General features: G+C 47.3%; 1 long non-coding RNA gene across 1 annotated transcript in view; it reads right to left on the reverse strand.

Moving 5' to 3' along the window:
* Positions 1–527: 527 nt before the first annotated feature.
* LOC136793857 (uncharacterized) overlaps positions 528–19,898 on the reverse strand; it is a 134,431-nt gene continuing 115,060 nt past the window's right edge. The window contains exons 5-6 of the long non-coding RNA XR_010839876.1: positions 14,058–14,265; positions 528–2,633 (exon numbers count right to left, since the gene is read on the reverse strand). This is a non-coding gene — a long non-coding RNA (uncharacterized lncRNA). The remainder of the gene's footprint in view (positions 2,634–14,057; positions 14,266–19,898) is intronic.

Raw genomic sequence — 19,898 nt, forward strand, 5'->3', positions numbered from 1 at the left:
TCCAGATGATGTGCTGGTCTCTAAGCATGTAAAGAGGACACCCTTTTTCTTAACCTTTTAACCTTGGGTGTTGGGATGCCTAGAATGAGGTCATTTTCAACCACTCTATTCATAAGCTTTCACATTAGCTGACCTAACTCTTACACTTTTTTTTTTTAACATCTTTATTGGAGTATAATTGCTTTACAATGGTGTGGTAGTTTCTGCTTTACAACAAAGTGAATCAGTTATACATATACATATGTTCCCATATCTCTTCCCTCTTGCGTCTCCCTCCCTCCCACCCTCCCTATCCCACCCCTCTAGGTGGTCACAAAGCACCAGCTGATCTCCCTGCACCATGCAGCTGCTTCCCACTAGCTATCCACCCTACGTTTGATAGTGTATATATGTCCGTGCCACTCTCTCACTTTGTCACAGCTTACCCTTCCCCCTCCCCATATTCTCAAGTCCATGCTCTAGTAGGTCTGTGTCCTTATTCCCGTCCTACCCTTAGGTTCTTCATGACCTTTTTTTTTTTTTTTTTTAGATTCCATATATATGTGTTAGCATACGGTATTTGTTTTTCTCCTTTTGACTCACTTCAGACAGACTCCAGGTCCATCCACCTCACTACAAATAACTCAGTTTCGTTCCTTTTTATGGCTGAGTAATATTCCATTGTATATATGCACCACATCTTCTTTATCCATTCATCCCTAACTCTTACACTCTTTTAAAGAAGAGGGAGCTTAGCTGTAGAAGTATCGGACTCTACAGCTGACCTTGGATGTACCAAGAGCTGGCAGCTGCTGGGTGGCCAGCTTTGATGGGAGCTGAGACTCTATTTACAAACATTTGCCAGGCACCCCCACTAGTTAATCTGCTCCTTTGAACCCAAACATTAACCCTTTAGAAAGTACTGTCTCTGGCACAAATTGCTTTCTCCATAATAGCAGCTACTGGGTGATGGAATGAGGCCCTCCCTCCTCCCGTGGGGACTGGATGAGGGCCTGGATGCTGCAGCATGGAGGCTGGAGCAACCACTGTGCACGTGAGGCCTGGCAGCCACACCATGGAGCTCCAAGCCCCGTGGAACTGGGAGGTCTAGCCTTCAAATGCACCGTGAGGTTACGTGGGGTTAGATTAGGTCACCAAGAGGCCAGGGATCCCGAGGCAGTTATCCAAGCGGAGAAGTTGGAACTAAAATTCACAGCATGGTGACAGCCTGGAGGACCCCTGGTTTACGCAGGGGTCTGCCTGGCTTTGATTCGGGAGTGGGTAAGGTGTGCCATGGACCCTGGGGAGGTCAGTGTGGGGAGTCAAGGCCTGGCTGAGAGCCTCGGAGTGGCTTCCGGGCATCACCAAGCCGCATGGAGGTGCTGGGTGGCTGAGGGGCTCCGGTGGGTGTCAAGGCCGACCCAGTGGGATTTGTCATTTCCTGGGGGCCCATCTTGCCACCAGAGACAGGGTAAGTCTGACGTGCACAGGGGACCGCAGGGGTGGCTGCCCGCGACGAGTGGGTGATGACGAAGCAGTAACGGTGGGGAGAGCCGGGCGTCCACACACAGCACCCCTGCAGTTGAACGGGGCCAAGACCGGCCTGTGTGCAGCTGCTGGGCTAGCTGGTGCTCTGACACTGTCATCGCTAAACTACCATCCAGCTAATGTAGGTCAATACCCCAGCCTCAGCTGGCATTCCGGTCTTGAGCTCGCAGAGGCTGTGATCTGTGCCTGAGTTTTGTTTAGTTCATTCATTTATAAAAGCCATTACTCCCCAGAAAGCAACAGCCAAGAGCAACTACTCCTCTGAATATCCACTTCTGGATATTCAGAAGTTATAGACATTTACCTGATATCAGATGAAGAGATTAAAAAAAAGGTTTTGTGAGAGAGTTAGAAAAACGAAGCCTCTTGCTTTTCTAAAACAAGAATTTTGGGCTTCCCTGGTGGCGCAGTGGTTGAGAATCCCCCTGCCGATGCAGGGGACACGGGTTCGTGCCCCGGTCTGGGAAGATCCCACATGCCGCGGAGCGGCTGGGCCGGTGAGCCATGGCCACTGAGCCTGAGCGTCCGGAGCCTGTGCTCCGCAATGGGAGAGGCCACAACAGTGAGAGGCCCGCGTACCACAAAAAAATAAAATAAAATAAAATAAAACAAGAATTTTAATTCAATGTACTGAACACATGCTGGGCCCCAGCTATGTTGAAGCACTGCTGAGGGGGGTAGAGAGGCAAACAGACTGTCCTTCCTTCTCTAGGAGGAGGAGGGTTCAGATGTGTCTCAGTCGGGGTTGTCCAGAGGAACAGAACCAATGAGATGTAGCGAGATACAGAGGAGAGCTACTATAGGCGCTAACTCACGTGGTCCTGGAGGTCAGGCAGTCCACCATCGGCCATCCACCAGCTGGAGGTCCCGGGAGGCCGCGGGGGCATTCAGTCTGAGTCCGAAGCCTGGGAACCAGGAGCTCTGATGTCCGAGGGCAGGAGAAGATGGACCTCCTTCTTCTATTCAGATTGGATGGTGCCCACCACAACAGAGAGGGTGGCCGTCTTCACTCAGTCCAGCGTTTCAAATGCTCCTCTCTTCCAGAAACACCCTCACAGCCACGTCCAGAGATAACGTTTCACCAGCTGTCTGGGTGTCCATCGGCCCTGTCAAGTTGACACATTAAATTAACTGTCACGATATGTTAAACTCCTAACACAAGAGAAATAGGATAGGCATAATACAGACAGTACAATGAGAGTATGATGTAGACACATAGTAGTTGCATTATTTTTAATGAATTCATTAATTTAACAAACATATATGGAGGCCCCTGTGTAAGCCATGGCTCAATTCACAAAGAGAAACACAGCAAAACACCACGAGTAAGTTATGAGCAGTTATGGGGACACTCCTACATGTTTCTGTAACTGGCTTGGTCTTGATTTGACCTTTCAAATGTAAAAGGGAATTGTATTGTCTGTCTGTGTGTCCAGTAAACTCAGCAGAGTTCAGCAGTCCCATGACTACGGCCAAGACGAGCCACAGAAGTCGGCCATCTCAATCCTGTCCCGCAGCGAGGGTGACCACTCAGAACTGCTGGACTGGCTTTCCTCTGACTTCAGTTTTTTACCCAGAAGATGAAATAGACAGGACGTAGCTGAGTGGGGGACATAGGCAACTTCAGAAGGTGACCACGCCCAACCTCAGAGGTATAGCGGACAGCACTGTCTATGCTGTGAAAGGCACCCTGGTTTACTTCCCAGGTCACTGTCACTCGGATTAACGCTGAACTTCCCCTCCTGAGTGAGGGCTGTGGAAACCTGGTTTCATGCTCAGTGAACTCAGCGGGAAGTGTTTTAAAGCGTCATCTCCATGTCACTTGCACAGAAACACAAAATGTGAAATATACCAAATTGTTTTCCTTCTGACCATTTGAGTCAAAAGAATGCAGGAATAAATGCTTTCCCCCCAGCTTTATTGAGGTATAACTGAAAAATAAAACTGCATATATTTAAAGTATAGAATGTGATGATTTGATATACGTACGTGCTGTGAAATGATCACCACAATTAATTAACACAACTGTCACCTCATGTAGTTAGTTACCAGTTTTTTTTTTTTTTTTTATTGGTGAGAACATTCATGATCTACTCTCTTAGCAAATTTCAGGTACACAACACAGTACTGTTCACTGCAGTCACCATGCTGTACATTCGATCCCTGGACTTACTCATCCAATAAGGGAAGTGGGTGCCCTGTGCCCAGCACGTCCCCACTTTCCCCCCACCCAGCCTCAGCTCTGAGCTCCACTGCTTCAGATCCCGCATGTAAGTGAGACCGCGTGCTCTTTGTCTCTCTGTGTCTGGTTTATTTCACCCAGCATCCATTCTCCAGGTGCATCCATGCAGAAGTCAATGTTTCAGAAAAGCACTCTTCACATTCGTGGTTTTGTTCCACACGAAGTTCTGCGTTTGCGTGTGCTTTGTGTGTTGGCCAGTGGGTGCCCTCTCCTCACTGAGATTCCTGGCCCTCTAAGCTCAGGCGCCTGGGGCTCTGGCACTGACTCATCCCTTGGGGTCTGGGGTCTTCGTGAGACTTTCCTGCAGGCTGGTGAGGCTGGCAGTCTCAGCGCAGAGGGGATGCACCTCCACCCTCTGATATAAAGCGCATCACTAACTTCTGAGGGTCCTGTAAACAAGACAAGGACATACCGAGTACAGTGGCCCTGAAGGTGCGGGGCTGCTGATGTTACTATGGCAGAGGAAGACAGCAGGGATACTGGCTGTCCTGGGATGCGTCTTGCCTGAATTCCAAAGCCCACTTCTCAGCCTGGTTCGCACTGTTCCGTGCCTACCTTGAGACTTCCAGTCGTCTCGTGATGCGTGGACAGCCTTGCGGTCATGCCCTCCATCCTCCTCTCCTTCCAGCCCTTTCCTCTCCCCTCCACACATGCCCTGCGCTTTTCTGGTCCTCTCAGGAGTCGCCCAGAGCCTTGGTACCGAGTCAGAGGAAGCCTGTGCTTTCTCCCTGGCACACGTGCCATTACCAGCCACAACGGGCAACAGTCTCACGTGCAGCCTCCTTCAGGTCAGTGTCCCATCTGGAGGCACGTTTCTTAAATTGTGGGTCCTGACCCACTAGGCTCATGAGATCGATTTAGAAAAAAGGAAGGAGGGATGGAGAGACGAAGGAAACAGAATAGAACAGATTTAAGCGCGCTGCACATAATAAAGTATCGTGTCATGAAGTGTCAAACGGGGTGTGTGTGTGTGTGTGTGTGTGTGTGTGTGTGTGTGTGCGTGCATGTGCAATGGATCATGATCTAAAATCTAATTAGAAGGGTTTGAGGCCACTGATATATGTGATATATTTCAAGCAACGTATACATACATCTGAATTATTTTTCCTAAAAATAAGAAGGAATTGAGTCCTATATACTATAAAAAATTATGCAAGAATATGTGTTGACATATTTATTTGAGTTACGTTTAAAAATATCAAGCAGGATTTTTTTCCATCAACTTCTTTCCTTCCTTTTCTATCTTTTTTTGTGACAATGTTTATCATCTAATATAGGTAGTGATTTGAATAAACAGATACACAGCTAGCATGAGTCCCGGCCCACTGAGCAGCTTCCTAGGGAGAACTCAGGCAGGAGGGTGCAGATCTGATTCTGTGTAAGATGAACAGGACAACAGATGGGGGAGGGAGAAGAAGGCCAGGTACCCGGCATGGGGTGGCGAGGTGTTAATCTTGGATCCATTTCCTCGGGGTGTTTTATGGGTCTGAGCTGCGGGGGCGGTGGGTGAATGAATGACCTTTTGCTCTATACTGTTTTCCCTTTACTTGGTTGAATTGAATTTTTTTTTTTTTCATTATATTCATCCCCGTGATGTGCTGTAAATCTATTCTTACTTTAAGGAAGAACCCTTTCATGACACATTTGCTTGACACAAGCCTGTGATGAGAGCAGCTTGGGAAGATTCGTTCTCCCTGATTTTCTCTTTTCCTCCCGTGAGTGAGCAGCAGTCTGGAGCGGAAGGGAGGAATCTGTGACTCAGCCCATCTTCTGTGTGGCTCGTGTTCCGTAATCGGCTGGGGCATCTGCTGTTTTCACAGAAGCCCAGTGGAGCCCTGGAGAAAGTGACAGGGTGGGTGTGGAGCCCTAACCCCAGTTGTGGTTTAGGATTATCATACCTTGATAGTTGCATGAAAAACAATTTTTGCTTCCCGAAGATTCAGTGCTTATTTCAAAAATTAAGATCCAGCTGGAATAAACATTTTCTTATACAATTCTTTAATTCATGGTTTCTTATCTTTGCGTATGAGAGCCCCAGAGCAAAATACTTTACCAAAAAAGGGTAAAATCAAGATTGCAGTTGCAATTATAAGATCTGTAAAGGACACAGTTTCCTAGTGGATATTAAGGGAATGATGATGTCAATTATCATTTATTTGAGTGATTCGACGCAAGTTCCCTGAAATAGCAAACCTGGCTCTGTCGTGTAAAGCAGGATATTTTTGGCCTGAAACCTCTCAGAAATAACAAATATTTTGTAAGGTGAGGTCCAGCCTAACAGATTTGTTTTTCATGACTTATATTCATGTGAAAAATAGAATGTCTTGTGACATATAAGAAATCAAGTAATTTAGGATTAAACCCAAGCAACATAAATTACAAAAACAGGCGGTTTCTAGGGGTATAAGTGATGTTAGCTTTGGTAAGTTACGTGCATTTACTGGCTGGATTTAATTTTTTAAAACGACATAGAGGTGCTTAATTCTTAGTCATGTTTCTTAGAGAAATTTAGTTAAACAGTGCAACTGTGTTCTTGCTCTTTGTTCCTACTTTCAGTTAACCTCTTCCAGGAGCCGATCTGTATCAGGTGTAAACATTAGGACATGCGCAGCGATCAACAGCAACTGGAAACAAAAACAAAAACAAAAACAAAAACAAAAAAAAATAGCAACTGGATGATGGACTGAGATTCTGACATGACCAAAGTAGCTATTTTAGCACTGCGAATCTAAAGGCATCCTCGCTGCAGATGTCTGGTCACAGGAGTCCATGGTCTCAGCGACTGGAGGCTAAGAACCTTGTTGGTACAGTAACCAACTTAACATCAGGCTTTTACATTCTCCATACTGTTATGTACGCTGTGTCTCCATATTTGAAAAGGAGTACTTGGTTCTCGAATTGAGGCAAAGGTCAGACTATGCTCTGCGAGCTGGATGCTGCACAGTCACTTTATCACCTTTGCTGGGAGCCTGGTGTGCTACCAAGGTGACGAGCTCGTCAGCAAGGCTTCAGGTCCTAATTTTCTGCTCAACACCAGCTAAGGGCCGAAACCTCACACAGCTGTTGCTAGGGCAACAGACATAATGAGGACAGTGTCAACCAGACTCTGAAAATGTCTCCGCCCAGGAGACAGCGTCGTAAAGCTTTGTACTGTCAGTTCTTCACGCAGGAGCAACATGAACTGAGCGTTCTGTCCTCATCTGATCCTACGAGAAGGTCAGGTGCATGTGCTCCTTTTATTCACGAGGAAACTGATGCCCAGAGGTTTCGTGCCTTTGGCAAAAGCAGAGATGGAGGTAAGTCCACTCCAGCAGGACCCCCAGTGTTCCCCAGTGGCGTGGATGATGCACAGTCAGGCAGCAAGTCCCCCAGCACAACCGAGCAGCTGGAGGGCGGACCAGCAAGGCGATGGCTCTTTCCACCAAGCTCTGCTGGTTCTGGTGCTTGTGACTGTGCGTGTCACTAGGGGGAGCGCGCAAAGGAAAGAAAGAAGCATCATTTACCGTATTTCTCCACCCAAACTACCTGCACCCCCATTCTTCTAGGCTCCTAAAGCTCCCACCCCCTTGTGCTCATGTCCGCTCCCCCATCTCACTGTGGACCATGTCCTGGACCTTCTCTCTCCTCCCTCCAGACCATCTTGGGGCTGCCTAGGTCCCTGCGCCACTCAGGCAGCCCCATGGCTTCCTCTGCTCTTGAATCCAACCCTCAAACCACAACAGGTGTGGAGACTCTTCCGTGGGGATGGTTCCACCATTTGGAAGGTTTGGAAGCAACCGGCTGTTTCCCAGTCCTGCTAAACGTGATGCAGGAGTGGCTGGCAGGGCCAGGAAGGATCTGTCTGTTCCTGCTGGAAACACAACCAACTGCGAACAGATGCCACCAACTGCAACGGTTTCGAAAGCTTGGGATGCAAACCGTTTCCCCCTTCTTTTGAAGATTTTTATGTAATTCTGTCTCTTAGTACAGTGGCCACCACTATCTGCCATTCAAACCCCACTTCCTGAAGCCCGCGCATCTGTTTACACAGCAACATGAATGTGGCCGACGTGTCAGGAGCCCATGTGCCCCGAAGGCACTCAGGCCCTGTGTGTTCCCCACCTCACACAAGTTGCCTCCAATACTGCCTGGTTTGCCCACTGTTTTGGTTTTTCTTACTCATACTTGGGAATTTGATGACATCTTTAACAGCATGGTTTAATTCTTGCTTTGTTCAACTTTAAATTTTCATAAATGCTGAAGTTATATTTTTCATAGATATTTACAAAAGCTTACAAAATATATCAAATCAGATCCCTAAATATGAGGTCCTGAGTGTACAAACTAAGTTGATCTTAATGCACAACCAGAATTTAAATCTTGTCTTTCTTCGAAATAGTGAAAAATTCTTTGTCAATCCATATTTTTAACTTTTTGTATATCTCTGTGCCAGATACTCGAAAGAAAAATATGCAACATAGAAAGTAAAATTTAGAATTCCAATTGTCATTGAAGGAAATGTAAAGAAGGACTCCACAGCTGCCCCACTGCCCGCTTTCTCCTGCATTGGACACCTTGGTGTCTACGGCCAAGTGGTAGACTTCACTGTTACAGTACAGTCGTTTGCAGAGTCACAATATTATCTTGATAGAAAATGCACACTTTCTTTGTCCTTTCTTAGTGTTCACTTCAATTCTATTTATGCTTAACAAACTGAGACACTTCAAATTTGCAAATATTATTGTTGGGATTCAGTCTTCAACTTCTCTCTCAGAACAGCTTTCTGTTACGTTTCTGCGGAAAGTATCCTCCACCTTCTCAGGCTGAGCACAGTCACGCCCCATGTGGGAATTTCAGCTGGTGGATCAGAAGAGACTCAACCAGAAGGTACACATGACAGAGGGAAAAATTCCCAGTCCATAAGAATGTTCATAAGCCCTTCATTAAAAATAGCATATCTAAAAGAGTGAGCGTGATGTGAGATGCCTTCACGTGCAGTGATCTTTCTGACAAAAAAATCTTCAGCCATCAATGACAACTTGGTTAAAAACATCTGTAGTGTTTTCTTTTTTTGAGAAAGTTATGTTACACTAGCAGAATGGCCATCATTAAAAAGTCTACAAATAACAAATGCTGGAGAAGGTGTGTAGAAAAGGGAACCCTCTTGCACTGTTGGGGGGAATGTAAATTGATACAGTCACTATGGAGAACAGTAACCACTGTGGAGGTTCCTTAAAAAACTAAAAATAGAGTTGCCATATGATCCAGCAATCCCACTCCTGGGCATATATCTGGAGAAAACTATAATTTGAAAAGATACATGCACCCCAATGTTCATTGCAGCACTATTTACAATAGCCAAGACATGGAAGCAACCTAAATGTCCATCAGCAGAGGAATGGATAAAGAAGATGTGGTGTATATATATATATATATATATATATATATATATACATACACACACACAAACATATACACACAATGGAATACTACTCAGCCCTAAAAAAGAATGAAATAACGCCATTTGCAGCAACATGGATGGACCTAGAAATGATCATACTAAGTAAAGTAAGTCAGTCATTTATGTAAATAAGTGATAAGGACTCTAAAAAGGTGATGCAAATGAACTTATTTACAAAACAGAAACAGACTCACAGACAGAAAACAAACTTATGGTGGTCAAAGGGGAAAGGGGGTGGGGGAGGGATAAATCAGGAGTTTGGGATTAACATATATACACTACTATATATAAAATAGGTAAACAACAAGGATTTACTGTATAGCACAGGGAACTATATTCAATATCTTGTAATAACCTATAATTGAAAAGAATATTGAAAAGAATATATATGTATTTGTATAACTGAACCACTTTGCTGTACACCTGAAACTAACACAACATTGTAAATCAACTACACTTCAATAAAAAATAAAATAAAAATAAAATAAAAAGTCATTTTAAAGAGAACTATTGGTCTGTTTTCTTTTTTGTATCGGCTTATATTTGGGGATAACAGCTTTAACATCTGTGACTAGTACTGAGGACTTAAAACTTCTTATTTGAATTGTTGCTGACATCGTTCCTTATGAATACCTATGGTCACGCCAAGGAGCAGGAAAGAATGTTGTTGCTCCAGTAACACACCTGTCTGACTATCTATCTACCTATCTATCTATCATCTATCTATCTAATCATCTATTATCTGTTGATCTATGATCTCTGTTTTCTCTATCATCTACCATCTATGTGTCTATTATGTGTCTATCTCCGTCATCTGTTGTCTGTTACATTGTGTCTATCATCTGTCTGTCACCTATTTATCATCTCTCTCTATATCTAATGTATCGTCTATTATCCATGGGTCCATCATCTATCCCTATCAACTATCTATCGAATCTATCATCATTCTACCTACCATTGTTATCTAATCTACTGTTTTCTTATTTATTAATCTACCCATGTACCCATATCATCACTTCTTTGTGCTACAGAGAATTTGGTTCCTTTACCTCTTCATTTACAGTGAGGAAGCAGAACGTGAAAGAAAGCTGGCAGGTAAATGCTGAAGGTTGCACAGCTAGGATTGTAATCAAGGTCTCTGAGCTCAATCATGCCACTTTTCATCAAGTCAAATAAAATGAGTACTTCTGTTTTTCGGAAACAAAAACCCAAAACGTTGATTTTCAGTAGGCTACATGTAGATAATGAAGGTCCACAATCCTCTGCCCATATTAAGGGATGTGATTTGGAATGGAGAAGCAATGGTCAACTCTTAGCTGTTCACATCCAGAAAATTTTTTTTTTAAATGCTAAAAGAACAGTAGCCTTTATTGTTCCAAGCATGTAGTTTTATAATCAAATTGCCGGCCTACTCACTGCTGGTTACACAGAACAATCCCTTTTGCCTCTTTTATTATCTTCCATTATTTTTTAAAGGGGTCAAAAGTTATTTAGCAATTTTTTTCCTTAGGAGAAAGTTTCACTCTATTCTATTCTCACTGAGTTTTTAAAATGATTTTGCAACATTTCCTGTTGCCTATGGATTGACAGCAGGAATCAACAAACATGCCTGCCTCCCGCTCAGTGACAAAGATGGATACTTTATGCAATTAACCAAAGGACACAAATATTTACTCAGAAGGTCTGATCTTGCAAGCAGGAACAGACGCTCCCTGCTTCTTGGCAGCTCCTGTGGCCTCAGAATCTGGGGCTGAGACGCTTCTCTGTCCACTCAAGGTGAACAGGCCAAAGCTGAGCGCAGTTCTTGTGGCCAAAACGCCCTTGGAAGTGCAGCCTGGGCAAACGTTCAGGAAAGCAGCGCAGGGCGCGCTGGCTTCTGCTGGCGGCCTCGCTGGGGACGCTGTGTTTTCCACTTTCTCGAGTTCAACCGAGGTCCGGGCAGAGCCTCGGGGGTGGGGGGAAGCCTGGTCCTGAGCCCCAGAAAACCATCCCCGAGGCCAGTCCTGCCTCCTACCTCATGTCCTTTCCGGCACATCGTTCTGAGGAGCAAATCCATTCCCTGCCACCTGGAACGTCTTGCCTCCTCGGCAGATTGTACTTCCCGACATTTTGTAATTAAAAAAAAAAATTCCTGTTTATAAGGGGTGTCCCTTAGGAAGGGTGGTTTCTCAAGGCCTCTCCGCAGGGAGAGCCTTTCCTCCTGGCCCGGGAGAGGCAGGACGGCTCGGGCCGAGGTTCTCTCATCAGACCTGACGTCGTCCTCAGCACCGCGGCGAGAGGTCTATTTCTGAAATGACCCCAATGGTCTGATTTTTATTTGATGTCATTGGAAACACTTGCAGTCAATACTGGGTTTTGTTTTTTTTTTTTTTAGCAAACTTCCACTCTATCTTTAAAACTGAGGTGAATCTCTCAGTCTGAGGGAATTTGTCTGTGTGTAAGGCATGGCTTCACTTCTGCATTTTCTCTGTATTCAGTATAGTCTATATTGGTAAGGTGGTTTTTCTATTTCTCTTCCTGGTAATTTTGGGAGAAAGAGGAAAACATCTTCCACCAAAATCCAGGTGAGAGAAGGGAGGTGAGACTTTCCTGAGGACACGGGGCCCCAGGGCCGAGGGGGGTCACTTTCCGGGTCTTCCTCACCCCCTCCTGCTCCATTCTCCAGGCATCTGTTACTATGGTTACTCCTTGTCTACCGGTGGCGTCTGGAGACAGAAGATGGGAGAGGAAGCTTTCATTTCTGTTTCACCGCATTTTCCATATGAATGAAGCACAGGTGAGCGTGCTTCCTTGTTGCCCAGTGGACCATGCCTTCTCGGGATGGGGCTCAGTCTCCAGAGGTGAATTCTGTGGAAGGAGGGGTCTGAAAGTGTCCTTTCAAACTACACGTTCTGGCAGGAGCAGTGGGAGGGTGGGAGCGTCTGCAGCACAGCGTTTGCCAGAACAACATTAACAATAAATGTGCGTCACAGTGACGTTCACGACTCCACTTTCTCGCCCATCTGTAAAGCAGCCTTCGGGTGGGAGGCGCCTCCCTGGCCCAGCCATCTTTTTTTTGTGTGTGTGTGATATGCAGGCCTCTCACTGTTGTGGCCTCTCCCGTTGCGAAGCACAGGCTCCGGACGTGCAGGCCCAGCGGCCATGGCTCACGGGCCCAGCCGCTCCGCGGCATGTGGGATCCTCCCGGACCGGGGCACGAACCCGTGTCCCCTGCATCGGCAGGCGGACTCTCAACCATTGAGCCATCAGGGAAGCCCAAGGCCCAGCCATCTTGGTTCACCGCATGGATCCCTCCCTCACGTGCAGGCCGTTCCAAGAACACCCGTGGCCTCAGCACGCACAGCCCTCTCACTCACCGTCTAGCCCGGCACACCCAGAGGAAGGACGGGGCCAAGATCCTGGGCCAGTAAGTGAAGCAGACCCACCTCCCACCTCCGGGCTTGAGGGTTAGTCCCTTCTGTTCCAGTGCACTTTTCCTGTCCTCGCATTGTCCTCTCAGCAGTCCCAGAGAGATTAGCATCCCAGAGAGAACAAGTAAAATCTCTCCTCTTAGAGTTCAAAGGATGTTCTGGAGGTAAGTGAGGCAGCAGCTTATTTCATGGATAAGAACCAGAGAGCGTGTGGCTTTGGGTCTGAGCTCATCCCCTGGTCCACGGTCTCCTTCCTACCGTGGACGTCAAGGGGAGTCCCTGATAGACCAGAGGTTCCAGGAGGAAGCGGCCCTGCTGAGGTTACTGGTCCTGCTACGAGTTATGCGTCCTGAGTGGACCAAAATTTGCACTAAAAAGACTCTCTTCTCCATATAATCCATCCCTTAGCCCTACCTGCCTGTAGAATTAATTCACACCCACATCCTTTATCATTCAATTAAACTAACCAGCGACTGCACAGGACTCAGGGCTGCCAGGGAGACGTGTGCGCAGGTGGGCAGGGCTCACAGACGGGGTGCTCTTCTCCTATTAGAGCGGCTCTAGGGAAGGAACTGAAAAGAAACCAGCACGGCTGGCTGCAGCTGCGAGCATCTACCTCACACAGGGGCTGGGTGGCGGGGCGCCAGGCTCTGGATGTCAGTCAGAATAAAGCCTTCTTCCTTCTGCTTTGCCTGGCTTCTCAAGTTCTGCTCTCAGCGTGATTTCTGAGAGCTCTCTGCCCCGATTCAGTAGTTAAAGGAGATGCACCCTAAACCTCTCACCACGGAGGTCGTCTAGAAAACTGACACAGTGTGGATTTGCTCTCCATCATGGCATGAGGTGCTCTGGGATCGTGGGGACGTTCTGGGAGTCCTACTCCATTGAGAGCGTGCACAAAGGCTGTGTTCCCAGCCAGGACAGATTGCACCTGCTCCTTCCCTAGCACACAGCTCCGTTAGCACGAGTCTCAGGCAGTGCTTGTCCTTCCCCAGCTGCCTGCACGATGCTTGCGATTGAGCAGGTGGGCAGGGGAGACCAGGCTCCCTCCCCACGCCGACCCACATCTGTGGAGGCCTTGGCCTTGGCTTCTCTGCTCTGTATCATCCCAGGGGACGGGGAGAAGAGAAACCAATCGCTGGCTCACCATCCTCAATGCTTCACCTATGCTCCCGTTTGTCGTGCTCACCATGACTGCAAAGCTGGCTCTACAGACAACAGAGTAAGCCTCATGCCAACCAAGCAGGCCCTGGCAGACCGACCGCCCAGGACTGCAGTCCTGTCTCACTGGAAATCAGTTAACAGGTGGCACCAAGGCAGGACTTTCTCGGGGGGTGGGGCACTCTGTCATCTCCTTTGCATTTCAGATAAACTGCTGGCTTCAGTGACTGCAGGCGGAGCTGCTTGCAGAGAACGAGCCCGCCTCCCGCACGCACCTTACCCCTGGTGGTCCCAGGCCTCCTCTCTGCTTTTGGTTCCATCAGAGCAGAGCTCCCGGCGTGTGCTTGGCGCTCGTGCAGGTCATTTCATTATGGCAGCCCAGAGATCTGCGGGCCTCCAGCAGGTCACGTGGACGGTGAGGCCGCAGCCTGGGACGGGCTGACCCAGGCCGCTGACACAGGTGTCTCTCTCACAGTCGTTGGGAGCATCTAGAAAACACAAAGAGTCATGAGGAAGGAAGCAAAACTCACCCGCCGCCCACAACCCACAAGAGGCCGCTGTTCTCCGACATTGGGGCTTTTCTCTTCCAGATTGTGGTCATTCGTGTTATGTTGCAAATTTAATATAATCTGGTTTACACAACACTGCATGGATTATCTTGTTTTTCACTTGATATTGTAGGGAAGGAAAAAACGGTTTTTCCTACTAGTCTCCTGGGTTCTCTGGCTGGAACCCTGTAAATTGGACTGACGAAAGACAGACTGACAGGAGAAAAACATAACATTTATTTAATGTAAGTTTTATGGGACACGGGAGCCTCCAAAAGGAGATGAAGACTCAAAGAAATGGTTTAACCTGAGACTTTTTATACTGGGCTTAATGAAGAAAGATGTGATAGGACAAAGAATCTGAGCTCAGGTGAACTGGTGGGACTTGGAAAGTCCTGTTCATTCAGCTTCCTCTCCACAACCCTCCTTCCTGGAGACAAGGATGCTCCTTTCCTCCGGGTAGAGGGAGGACACCTCTCACGTGAGGGTCTCACGACCTGCTTCAGGGGAAGGTCAGAGAGCCCTTCTTGCATCTGCAGTTATCTCTCAGAAAGATTTTTTTTTGATAAGTGAAAACACTCAAGTGTATATTATAACTATATTGAAGGAAAAGCACAGGGAACCCCCAGCTGCGTGACAGGGGTTCTGACCCTGACTGGGGTGTCCGAGGAAGACGGAGGAGACGGCATTTAAACCGACTCCTGGAGGGAGGGGGTGGGTGCAACAGAGAGGCGTTCCAGGCATTACAGTCTTGGGAACAGCACAGCCATGGCCTTGGGGAAGGGAATGGAGCAGAAAGCCCTGGCTAGGCTGCTGACGGCCTCTCGTTTCTCCTACTAAACTCTGGCCCACAGGATGCCATGGAAGGGGTTGGATTTGGAGATGCAGTCAAGGGGCAGAGGTCGCTCACAAGTGCAGAGGCCTTGTGGCTAGAAGAACACATGGCGTCAACAGAGATCCGCCTGGATCGGGAGACGGTTAAGGGAAGAGGGGGCCAGGTCTGCCCCACCCTGCTCACCCCAGAGTCTCTGAGTTTCACTGTGGGGGGGGGGGAACTCTCCCTCTACCCTCTTAGGTTTTTTCCTGGGGCCTTGTTAATTAAACTGACAGAAGACAAAGTAACAGGAGAAAATGCATGCAGATTTTTATTGGTGTTAATACTTTTTACATGCACAGAGGACTTCACAGAAAAGAAGTGAAAATGCAAAGAAGTGGTTAGGCTCAGAGGCTTATATACCATTTTAACAAAGGGCAATGAATTGTGGAATAATGACCAGACAAAGGAAGTGGGGGTTGGCCTCTAGGGGTAGTAAATTGTGGGAAGGTAAATACAGGGGGAAACTAGTGGAAGATAAGAGTTATTTTAGTAAGGTTTGTTTGTGAAGACTCATTTCAATGCCGACTTTCTGTCTTTTTTGTGGCCCAAACCTCCCCCGACCCAGAGATGGAATTTATGGCGGTCTCATTTTCAGAAGTTTCTGCCTTTAGTCAGATGAGGGAAGCTCCTGGAAAGCTGCTTTCAGCAGCTGTTGACTCTCACTCAATCAATCGCCTTCAGCTCAAAATGATCCATGTGCCAAAGTGGTATATCCTGGGGTGTCACATCCACATTCCCTTCACATCCCAGATGTTGGTCAGTCCATGCAAAGAACCTGGGACTGAAATGAACTACGTGTGCTACTGGGGTCAAGCACAACCTTTCTGGGTCTCAATTTGCTTGACTCTAAATAAACAAGGCAGAATCTAACACAGTTGACCCTTGAACAATATGAGTTTGAACTGTGGGGTCCACTTACGCACGGATTTTTTTCAATAAATAAATACTAGGACTACATGATTCAAGGTTGGTTGAATCCACGGACATGGAACTGAGGATACAGAGGCCCCGACTGTAAAGTGACAGGTGGATTTCTGCTGCTCAGTGGGTGGGCACAGTATGGGGTCCGTGTTGTTCAAGGGTCACCTGGCACTGTTCCTGGCCTTCCCAGTACTGTGGCAACCACCTTACTTATTTTCACAGCCACCTTATGAGGAGATAGTCACCATCCTGATTTTCCCAAGAAGGCAGCTGAGCCTTGAGAATCTGCATCCCAGCCGAGGCCCCTGGACAAGCAGCAGGGCTGGTCTGGGAGCCAAGACTGCCCCCAGATCATGTGTTCTGGACCTGAATGCTGATGAGATTCCTTTTGGGGACTTTGATTCAATCTCAAGCTAGAGAGATTCTGGTGGGTTCTCTGTGTGCCAGGTGTCTCGATATGTGGGTGCTTTTCAGGCATCATGGCAACTTGGGACAGCAACCTATTTCTCTGTCTTGCTTTCCATCCAAACCTAAATAACAGGACATGAGTCACTCATGAAGATTGGCAGAGAATAAACTCCTCAGAGAGGCAAAACCATGAGTTCAAAATGCGTTTTTTTTTAAACAAAGGATAAACTCACAGAGCACACTGGAAAGGTCAAATCTTACAGAGCTAGGCCAATATTTGTTTAACTGCACTAAGTGAAAGATGATTTGGCCGAGGGACCAGGGAGAGAGACCTTTTATTTGATCTGATTTTACACAAACATTTCTGCACTCAGAGAGGGAGAGAAGGTTCCAGAGCCTTATCACAACCATCACGCAATGTCTGCTCCAAATGTCATGTCTTAGATGCTGACTTACAGCCCACAGTGATAACCCAGGCTTAGTCCATATCAGATGTGAACAGCTGTGGGCACATACCTGCAGCGCTGCTTAGGTGGCAGTTTTGACTGTTCAAACAAAAGTTTGCAAATAGACAAGATGTCGATCAAGGCTCTGCAGTGAGGGTTATTTAAAGATTCTTTATAATTATCTGAAGAGAAAAGCTGTCTGTCTTGCCTATCGTTCCTTTGGCACGCGCTGGATACAAAGCCACATAAAAAGTTGTCCTGCTCTGAGTCACAGACCTTCAGCGAGGGGCTGACTCTTACATGTTTAAGGGCTGAGATGAAACAAACATGTGTTCGAATGAACCAGATTCAACTGGTCAGAATCGTCCATCAGCCCACATGCTCGCTTGTTTGTCACCTTCCACAGTTAGAAGCAAGAACAAAATCTCAAGAAAAATAGGTCATGTTTTGGACTGATCTCAGAAACCACATCGAGTGTGTATCCCCGGGTTGATTCTTCCTAGAATAAACTCCTGCTCTATATTTAATTTAAACGTTGATGAGATTTATATTAGAAACGATGGCCCAAGATATTGAATGGTCTGCAAACATTAAAGGAATGTTTGATTAGGCTCACTGCCTTCTGTTTATGGTGACAGAATGGAGAAATGAGCTCACATTTTACAAAGCACTTCGAAAGTAGAAGGAAATAATTCAGTAACACTTATTTAACCAAGGCTATCACTGTCTGGAATACCCCACTCTATCAATCTTGTGAGAAATCAGAGCCCCAAAGAAAAGCCCTGGAGGCTCCCTAGGACATTAGGAGGAGGAGGATGCAGAGAAGCAAGGAGAGACACGTGAACCAGAGTGAGTGAGGACTCCGACACGTGGTGCCTGGTGGTGATCGACGCCTGCGACCCGTTTTGCTCCCGGGCAGGGCTCAAGCTGGGGAGGACGAGACGGCTTAGGGGCCCCTCTGTGCAGCTGCAGTCTGTCCTCAAACCCACGGCTAGACGAGGGCCTCAGCAGCAGCAGTGACTGCACAGCGTGGCAAGCCGTGGGTTTAATTCTTACCACTTGCTCATGTGTGGTCCTGGTGCCAGCAGCACAGGGGACGGAGTGGGGTGTGGGTCCAGCAGTCCTGGACAAGCCCTTTTCCCTCACTCTAAAGACCTCCTGTATCTCCCTCCTAACTAGTAATTCACATCTCTAGCGTACGTACACGAGCCTGGTGCTATGGTACATGCTTCACACCCGTAAGTGTATCTAAGACTCATCTTAACCCCAGGAGGAAAGTCAGCTTAGTTTAGGTAACTTGCTGAGTTACCGGCAAGATGCTGATGTAAAGAAGTCCTGAACTACTGTCTCACCCCAGTCGTTTCACCTGATTCTTGTGTGGGTTTACGATCTACAGTGTGATCCCAGTCTGCAGAGTGATCCTGGTCTGCAGTGATCTGTGGTAGTTACACAGCAGACCACTCCCCCTGGTTAACTGACCAAGTGATGGAGTATGTTCACATGCATTGCCCCTGACCTTCTATTGTTCTGGATGCTTCCATAGTTTACTCTGGAAAAGAGAAGAGCTTCCCTAAAAACCACCAGGGCTTATGTCAGCAGCCCTGGGGACACCCCTGGCCTTAGGAGGGCAGACAGTTGTGTCTGTAAGTTCTGGAGGGCTGGGTGACCTGGGACACAGAGACGGGGCAACTGGCTGACAGGGCAGGAGAAGCTTACAGCAGGCTCAGTTTTCACGCATCAGTTCCAGTGAAATCAGGCCACTGAGTGCACTGTGGCCGTGCTTCTGGTAAATACCACCCATTAACTGAACCCCTAACTCCCAACTTGCCCAAGTTTTTGTTTCTGTGTGTTTGTTTCCCAGATCGATCCCTACAAACCATCGCAGACTATTAGGTCCCAGTGGCCATTTATCTTGCTGCCTTTAGGGGAGGAGATTGTGATTTTGTGTCCCCTCTGCCAAACGTTCATCTTTTTGTTCTTCCTATTTTGCAATGTGTAGCTGTTACATAGAACCCAGAGATGACCTGTGACCCGTGGGGCTGCTGGTGTCACCTCCTCTGACCCACGGCTTTAACTGCTTCCTCTGGCTGCTGGGCTTCATGAACCCACACTCTGGGCCTTGCCAAGGCCCCTGCACCCAGTGCTGTTTGGGGGTCACAGAACAATAACAAAACATAGAGTCCTCACCTCTCCCAGAACCTTTCCTTTGTTGATCTTTCAACTCTTCCTCCCCTACAAAGCTTTTCCCAACACAACCGACCCAGAAAACCTAGTTGTCCTCAACGAGGCACAGTTTTCCAGATGGAGCGTAAAGGAAAACTGACCCACATTAATGACACGGGCACCTGGTCTTCACCCCAGGAAGGAAGGCTCCTTCACCTGCCAGCAGCTTCCTGGTAACTTCACGGTCACAGGGCCGTTAGCACTCACTTGTGGTCACACGCCCAGCAATGTCCCGAAAGCCTCAGGGGCCCAGGGTCAGTGGCTCCCAGGGTGGGAGTTTCAAAGGCTGAGTGGTCTTCGTGGACACATCTGGAAGCACAGACCCGAATCCCTCCTGTGTGTAAGTGTCTCTCCTTCTTGCATTGGAGGGAAGAGAAATTTTGAGATGGGCTTCAGGACGCCATGTGCATGGCTGTGTTTCTGAGGTGAGGAAGAGATTGGGGGTGCAGCTGAGAGCTCCTCAAACTGTCCCCTCTCCCCTTCTTTAGCCCAAGAGCGTTTCCAGAAAGGGTCACCTTTTGGATTAAGGGTTATTTACATCTAGGATTTGTCATTCTCAAAGCTTTAAAAACTGTAACATAATACTTGCTATAGATTTAGAAAATGAAATTTCAAGAATTCAAAGTGAACATTTCATTTCCTCCTTTTGTTTGTTTGTTCTCTCCCACTGTAATCAGTCAGTGTAAATATTCACACAT

The sequence above is a fragment of the Kogia breviceps genome, chromosome 3 (assembly GCF_026419965.1).
Source record: "Kogia breviceps isolate mKogBre1 chromosome 3, mKogBre1 haplotype 1, whole genome shotgun sequence".
Lineage (NCBI taxonomy): Eukaryota > Metazoa > Chordata > Mammalia > Artiodactyla > Physeteridae > Kogia > Kogia breviceps.